Below are 7,632 nucleotides of genomic sequence, written 5' to 3'. Positions count from 1 at the left end.
CCACCCAAGAGTTGAGATAAGGCTACAAGCGACAGGTCTTCCTTTGGTTCCACGGTACTGAAAAACATACTTCCATGAGCAAACCAAGATTGAGGGTGCTAGGGACTCTACCCATCAGTGAGAATAAACGGCGAGATTTAACAACTTCACATCATGAAGTTATGTACTTACCATAATGTTCCATGTGAGTTGTTTATCTCGCCTTTATTCTCACGTCCCTCCCTCCTTCCCCCTCCTGGCTGACCGTTGACTTAGAGGCTAGTACCATCCTGGTTATTCAATATTTCTTCCATCCTGGTTATTCAATATTTCTTCTTCCCCTTCGGGAAGTGTTCACGGTAGAAATAAATAAAAGGGTGTGTGTGTGTGTGTGTGTGTGTATATGTATATATATATATATATATATATATATATCTATATATGTGTGTGTATATATATATATATATATATATATATATATATATATATATATATATATATGTGTGTATATATATATATATATATATATATATATATATATATATATATATATATATATATTTGCTATCTGCCGTGTCGGAGCAGAGGATCAGCTCTGAACCCATCAGTGAGAATAAAGGCGAGAACTCGCATGGAACGTTATGGTAAGTACATAACTTCTTTTTTTTTGTGAAACAAGTTACATATGCAGATAGGTTTGCTTATTAGCTCTGTAAGTCTGTCTTGCAGGATATATTTTGTGGCTGAAGTTTTCAGCTAATATAGTGTTGTATAGTTTTCAAATTGCATAATGTGCAGCTATTGATTAGTGCAGTTACTCTTATAAAGGACTGTTCCCTAGACTATCTACCCGTCTTGCATGCTGCTGGCCTGGCCGTAGCTCATCCACTGTACTATTTCCTAGTCCTCTCTGGTTGCGACCACCTGCCTAGTGGACTACCCTCCTTTGAAGCTCCTCAAGCTAAAGTGGAATACCAGTTCCTTCATGGAACCCTATACAGCACCCTCCCTAAGGACTGCTGCATCTCGTCCACTGTACTATTTCCTAGTCCTCTCCGGCTGCGACCACCTGCCTAGTGGACTACCCTCCTTTGAAGCTCCTCAAGCTAAAGTGGAATACCAGTTCTTTCACGGAACCCTATACAGCACCCTCCCTAAGGACTGCTGCATGTATGTACTGTCTATTGCTCCTGTCTACTTAATGAATTTTATTGAGCCACTGGATGGTGGTTTATTGTCCTAGGATAGGGCTCTGCCTAGAGTCTGCCAGCAGCGTGCCACAGTCCTATCTTTCTTTTTTTTTTTTTTTTTTTTTTTTTTTCTCCTGACCACCTGTTAACCTGTGCCCGTTTTCCTAGTACTTTTACAATCTAGGGTAGTAATTCCAATCCAAGGCCACTAGATGGCAGTATAGGATTCTCTTCTTTCCCTATTTGGAATTCCCTTACATAGAGAAACATCCTAAACTAGGTTCTTGTAACTATTCCCTCGTAGTGTTATTGTTCCCTTCTGAGGCTTTCTCCTGACCCCTGCTCTCCCAAACTCTCTACAATTAAGGAACTTTTTTCCTACCCAGTTCTCTTATCTTACTACTAGTTTACCCTACTTTACCCGATTAGCCCCTCCTGCCCTCCCCACTTTGACCCCGTATTTCTAGTAATTCGTTCTCTCCAATACTTTAACTCTGTCTTCACCTTCCTAATTTCCCTTTAAGTCTCTCTGTTCTACCTTATTTACATCTTACTACTGTCCTTCTCTAGGATAGCTTACCTGACCCTGGGAGTGATCCCAAACGAACTGACTGTTTTTCTTTTCTTTAGCTTCTGGCTCTCCTCCTCCTTTGCTCTACCCGCTCCGTTTGCCCTGCGGGCTCACTCCGCTCCCCTACCCTACCCCCAATTCCCACCCACCCCCAGGGGTCCTAGACTTATAGCTCAATAGCCCCACCCCCCACTCCATCAACCTATAGCTATACCCCTTTAATTAAAGCATTTTGCAACTCCGCCCACTTAGTAATACTCTTATCTTTTCTTCTTCTAAATAACTCCCTCCTTTAAATCAACTACTCACCATTTACTCCCCTTCATTATACCTACTTATTTACTGTTTCTTAATATACACTTTCTCTCACTATGTATAACCCACACATTTCTAAAAATAACATCCTACTCTCCTCCTTCCTACTCCTAAACACTATTCTCTTTGCTTACTCCCTGACCTTCTCTGAAAACACAAACTTATTTGAATCTCAACTAGCACTAAAACAAACTACTTTATACTCTCTCCATATCTCACAACCACGCATCAATATAACTTCATCATCTTCCTACCTTATGCCTCATTACCATAGAGCAACTCGTATCAATTTTTTTCTAAACAAGAAACCTTTTTCAATTTCTTCCAAACCTTCCAAATACCTACATAGTCAACAGAAGCTATTATTCCTATATGGTGACATTCATCCCAATCCCGGACCAAATAATCACCAGCCTGCCATCCCCATAGTAAATCGAGCTAATTCTACAATTCATACCCCCAATCAGAACTCTTTCCAAATAGCCCACCTAAATATTCGCAGCCTAAACAATAAAACAACACAAATGCTTGCCCTCCTTGACCTATATTCCTTTGATATCCTTTGCCTAACGGAAACCTGGCTAAAAGCAGATACCAAGGATAATGACATACTACCCCCAGGATATAACATAATTAGACTTGACCGGCACACCAAAAAGGATGGAGGTGTAGCTATACTTTACAAAACTGAACTACTGGTTACCCTACTAGATACAAAACCACCTTTACAAAACAATAGTGAAATCTTAATCACCAAACTACAAATTAATATTAACAAATCCATTTATATAATTTGCTGTTATATCCCCCCAGGTAACAATATTAATACCCTTGAAAACTTACTGCACTGGCTCTCAAACTCCTTCCCTCAGGAAACTATACTTCTAGGTGACTTTAATATTGATTGGAATTCCTGTATCTCCCAAAAACCCACTTCTCACATAAACCTCTATGGCTTTAATCAAACCATTACTGTCCCCACTCAAATTAACAAAACCAGCTCCAAACAAAGCATCCTTGACTGGATTCTAGTCAATAGCAGCTCTATGATTTATACTACAGGCACACTACCTGATAATATCAGTGACCATTTAATCACTTTTATCATCAGACAACAAATCCCCATCTCCAATAATACTCAAGTTAGAACTAGCAGGAACAAAAGCAATTTCAACCAAACTAACTTCCAATTAGAACTCAAAGCATGCAAATGGTCTCCCCTAAAATACTTACCTCTAGACGATGCAGTCTCATACTTTAACAACAAATTCCTTCAAATCCTCAACCTCCATGCCCCTACTAGATTAATTAAAACCAAAGCAAAGCCTGCTCCTTGGCTAACAAAAGAAACCAAACAAAAAATGTTGCATAGAAATAGAACCTGGGCCAAATGGCGTAGTACTAAAAACCCAGCTGACCACCAAACCTTTAAACAACTTAGGAATGCAACAAAGAAACTTATATTCCTTGATAAAAGAAATTATTATTGGAAATTCCAACATACCCAACACCAAAACCCTCACAAATTCTGGACAAGTATCAATAAACTACTACATCCAGGTAACTCTAAAACACCCACTCCTTCTAACCTCACTCAGAGCACACCTAACCAAATCGCTGATACTTTCAACAGATTTTTCTCAGACACTGTCACCACTCTTGCTTCAACTTTTTCTCCACAGTCCACGCCAACACCTTATTGCCTCAACAAAAATCCCCCCTCTTTCAAAACTGCAACCAGTGTCAACTGATCTTATCTTTACTCTTCTTACCAAACTCAAACCTTGTACCCCCTCAGCTGACCTCCTCCCAGCTGAATACCTACAAATTGCAGCCAAAGTAATTGCCCTTCCAGTCTCCATCTTAGTTAATCGAACCATAACTGAAGGCTTTATTCCAACCCTCTGGAAAGTCTCTCATATCATTCCTCTTCACAAGGGCGGTAACTCTTTCGAGCTCCCTAACTTTCGGCCTATAGCCTTACTTTCTCCTTTAGCTGAAATCTTGGAAAGATGTATACATCGTCAACTACTTGACCTTCTTCTCAAAAACAACCTACTAGCAGACTGCCAGCATGGTTTTAGACCCTATCACAGCACTACTACAGCACTCTTGTCATTCACAAACCATATTAATAAAAATCGGAACAACCTGCTGTCCTCAGCACTATTCTTAGACCTCTCTAAGGCCTTTGATATGGTCAACCATTCCCTCTTACTAAACCTCCTCGAATCATTTGCCTTGGACAGTCAAGCTATCCAGTGGTTTAAATCCTACTTAGAAAATGAGACAACAAGCAGTTCTTTGGGATAATCAAATATCATCTCTTCCCATCATAATTGGAGTGCCACAAGGCTCAATACTGGGACCTCTCCTCTTTTCTATTTTTATTAACAAACTAAATATGTCCCTTCCTCAATCCATATGTATACAATATGCCGATGACTCAACTCTGATATGTTCAGCATCCTCCCCAGTTACGCTCCAGACCATTACACAACAAGTCTTCACAGCAGCTGAAAATTGGTTCTATCAGCATGGCCTCTTACTAAATCCCAAAAAGACTAAATTATTACTTTTTATACCATCACAGAAATCTTTGACCTTTACCTTCGATATAATGTTGAACAATGGCACAATAATATCCCCTGACTCAACTACCAAACTTTTAGGTGTCACAATAGACCATAATCTCAACTTTGATGCCCATATTAACTTAACCATCAAGTCAGTCAACAGAAAACTTGGATCTCTCTACAGGCTCAAACCCTTCCTAGCTACCTCAGCCAGAAGTACTTTAGCTCAAACACACTTGCTCTCTACCCTTCTTTATGCCTCACTTATTTTTACAAACTTATCAAAATCTAATTTCAATAAACTAGCTCTATCTTATAATAATATTACAAGATTTGCCACAGGAGCCCCTTTTAGAACCCATCATTGCTCTAATCTTAAACAACTAGGCTGGCTGGAACTACAAAATCAAATACGACTACAGCAACTTACCATCACCCACAAAATCTTCTATCAACCTTCTAATACCACAATACTTAGTACCCTTATTACTCCGTATAAAAATCTATCGTCCCTGCGCTCCGCTACAAAGCTACTAGCAGCACCCTATAAATCCAACAACAAAGCTGGAGACTGTTTGTTCGCCAACTGTATTGGACCTATCTGGAACAAGCTTCCAAGTGAACTTACCACTATTACTTCTCTACCAACTTTCAAGAAGCAGCTAAAAACTCTGCACAAATCTCAATGGCTCTGTCCTTGTACAAACCCTGACTAAACTATTATTCCCTCTACTCTTTTTCACCCCCTCAAACCTTTTTCTAGGTTAGTATAGTATTTGTTTGAACCTTCAAAAAGCAGCTAAAACCTGTGCTTAATTCTCATTAGCTCTGTCCTTTACAAACCCTGACTAAAACTTTCTATTTTCTCAACCTTTATATTCACCCTTAATTTAAAAAAAAAAAAAAAAAAAAAAAAATATTCTTGCTTATTTTCAGTATTGTAAAGTATTTTTGCTAGTAATACTTATGAACCAGTTTTTTCTCTGTAACACCTACTTTTGTATAATGTTTCTTATTTGAATGTATAACAACACTTGGTTTTACTAACCCATTTGTATTGTGGAGCTTTTCTCCCCGGGCCTCTACTGAAAATGGACATGTATCCAGCTAGACTAGCCTGGTCAACAAATGTAAAATAAATAAATAAACTAAATAAACTAATGTTTTTAAGCACTGGTAAGTCTTGTCAGCTGTCCAAAATAAATGAGTGATTGCACAAACTGTCATGCCTGATATTCAGTGTGAATATTAAGTGTAATTGTTTTTAGGGTCAGTGAGCAGGTGTATAATGTTCCCAAATCAGTGCAACTTGGCTATTCCAAGGCTAGAATGACTGATACTGCTTTGTTACAGGAATCATGTATAGGTTGTTGGTGTTGTATACCTGCTGATTAAACGTGTCCAATGATTAAAACCTACTGCTGTTCACATCCTGAATGGCTCTGATGTACTTCTGTGGGATGAGGACATGAAGTGAGTCAATAGGACCATCACTGTGAGCACTGGGCTTCATATAAGGGGGGGGGGGGGCAGTGAAAAGTACATTTATACAAAATGGTATTCTTGCTTAAAGCTATGAACTTTTGACACCTTTTTTTTTTTGTTTTCAGGCCTCATCATTGCTTCCTGACAACTTCTTGATCAGTTTGAACATTTTCAGTGGAGGCTGAGTAATCCAGGCAAAGCAGTTTCTTTGCAGCATGTCTAAATGATAGTGTTTTTCCGTTTTTGGATGATGGTACTTTTAAATGTTAAGTATATTAATGTCTGCATTATTTGCGTATTATTCATTCTATTCAGTTTACGTGTAGGGAGTTGCATTCATTAGATGCAGTTACAGGTAAATTCTTTTTATGTAACACCATCTGTGGCTTGTGTTTTGTGAACACTATGGTATGGTGTAGATATTGGCCAGATTCCAAATGTTCTTGATTCCTTCTTGAATAGGTCAATTTTTACGGTTAATGGGAGTGGTCACGTTGCAGAAGCCTTTGTATACGAGAATGGTGGGTCTTTGCCTGCTGGCAGACGTTATGTCCTGTCCCACCTATCCCAACCTCAAGTTTCTGAGCCCAGTGAAAATATGTTGCTTGAACAACATTTGGTAGAATTTTGCCATGTCATGCCACTGCCACCCGCCCCATATATGCATATGCACACACGTGTGCGTGTCTGTGTGTGTGGAATATAGAAATATTTAAGGATTCAAGTTCTGCAGCAAGCGTGTGGGCTGAAGAGGTGGTGGTGATCATGCTTCACTGTTTCAGTAATAACATGGTATTTCTTTGCTGTGGAAGCTCTTGGCTAGCCGGAGTATCGGGAACTTTTCTCTCCTCTACTTCCAGGCCCAGTGGATGGCCCTGTCCCTGACATCAAAATGTCGAGCTGTAAAGGTCGTTGGCTAGCACCATGTTTACAATTTTTTGAGAGCCCAAGGTATCCAGTATGTAGAGTACATCAACCAGTCTGTGCCAGATCACTTCCAAAGTGGAGTCCCATTGGGGAAACGATAAAAAACGGTGATTGGATTTATGTATTAGATGTTCACTAAGAGAAATACTTGTCTTTAATGTGGAGAGCAAATTTTACATAGAGCCTTCCTTGCTTTGTTTTTGCCTGACATGGCCCAAATGTCCTTCCTGTGCTTACTTTAAATAGTTGGCCTGCTAAAGTATAGGGCTGAGTTATTAGCCAAATTATTGAAAAAAAAAATTTGCAGGACATCATCTATCTCTGATCTTCAAGTAAAGTGTCCCTCCTATTAATTACTAGACTAAGGTATGATAGAAGAATGCATTCAAATTATGTGGTGGTACAGATGATCTTCCTTAGAAATGAACTATTATGACTGGCTTTCATCTTTTAGGCCCTTTCTCTAGCTCTTCTCTTCTAGATTTAGAGAACGGTATGTCCCAAGTCTGACATACAGACATTAAAATTTGACACTCGTGCTGCTATGAAAAGTGTATGTTAAAAAGTAGAAAGAGTAGTATTAATGGCA

At 39.1% G+C, this 7,632-nt stretch overlaps 1 long non-coding RNA gene across 1 annotated transcript in view; it reads left to right on the top strand.

The window, feature by feature from the left end:
• The first annotated feature begins 6,227 nt into the window (after positions 1 to 6,227).
• LOC122793386 overlaps positions 6,228 to 7,632 on the top strand; it is a 58,262-nt gene continuing 56,857 nt past the window's right edge. Inside the window, exon 1 of the long non-coding RNA XR_006363473.1 lies at positions 6,228 to 6,381. This is a non-coding gene — a long non-coding RNA (uncharacterized LOC122793386). The remainder of the gene's footprint in view (positions 6,382 to 7,632) is intronic.

This window comes from Protopterus annectens, chromosome 2.part0 (assembly GCF_019279795.1).
Source record: "Protopterus annectens isolate FY-2018-M chromosome 2.part0, PAN1.0, whole genome shotgun sequence".
Lineage (NCBI taxonomy): Eukaryota > Metazoa > Chordata > Ceratodontiformes > Protopteridae > Protopterus > Protopterus annectens.
This window is presented reverse-complemented; position numbering and strand designations above follow the sequence as displayed.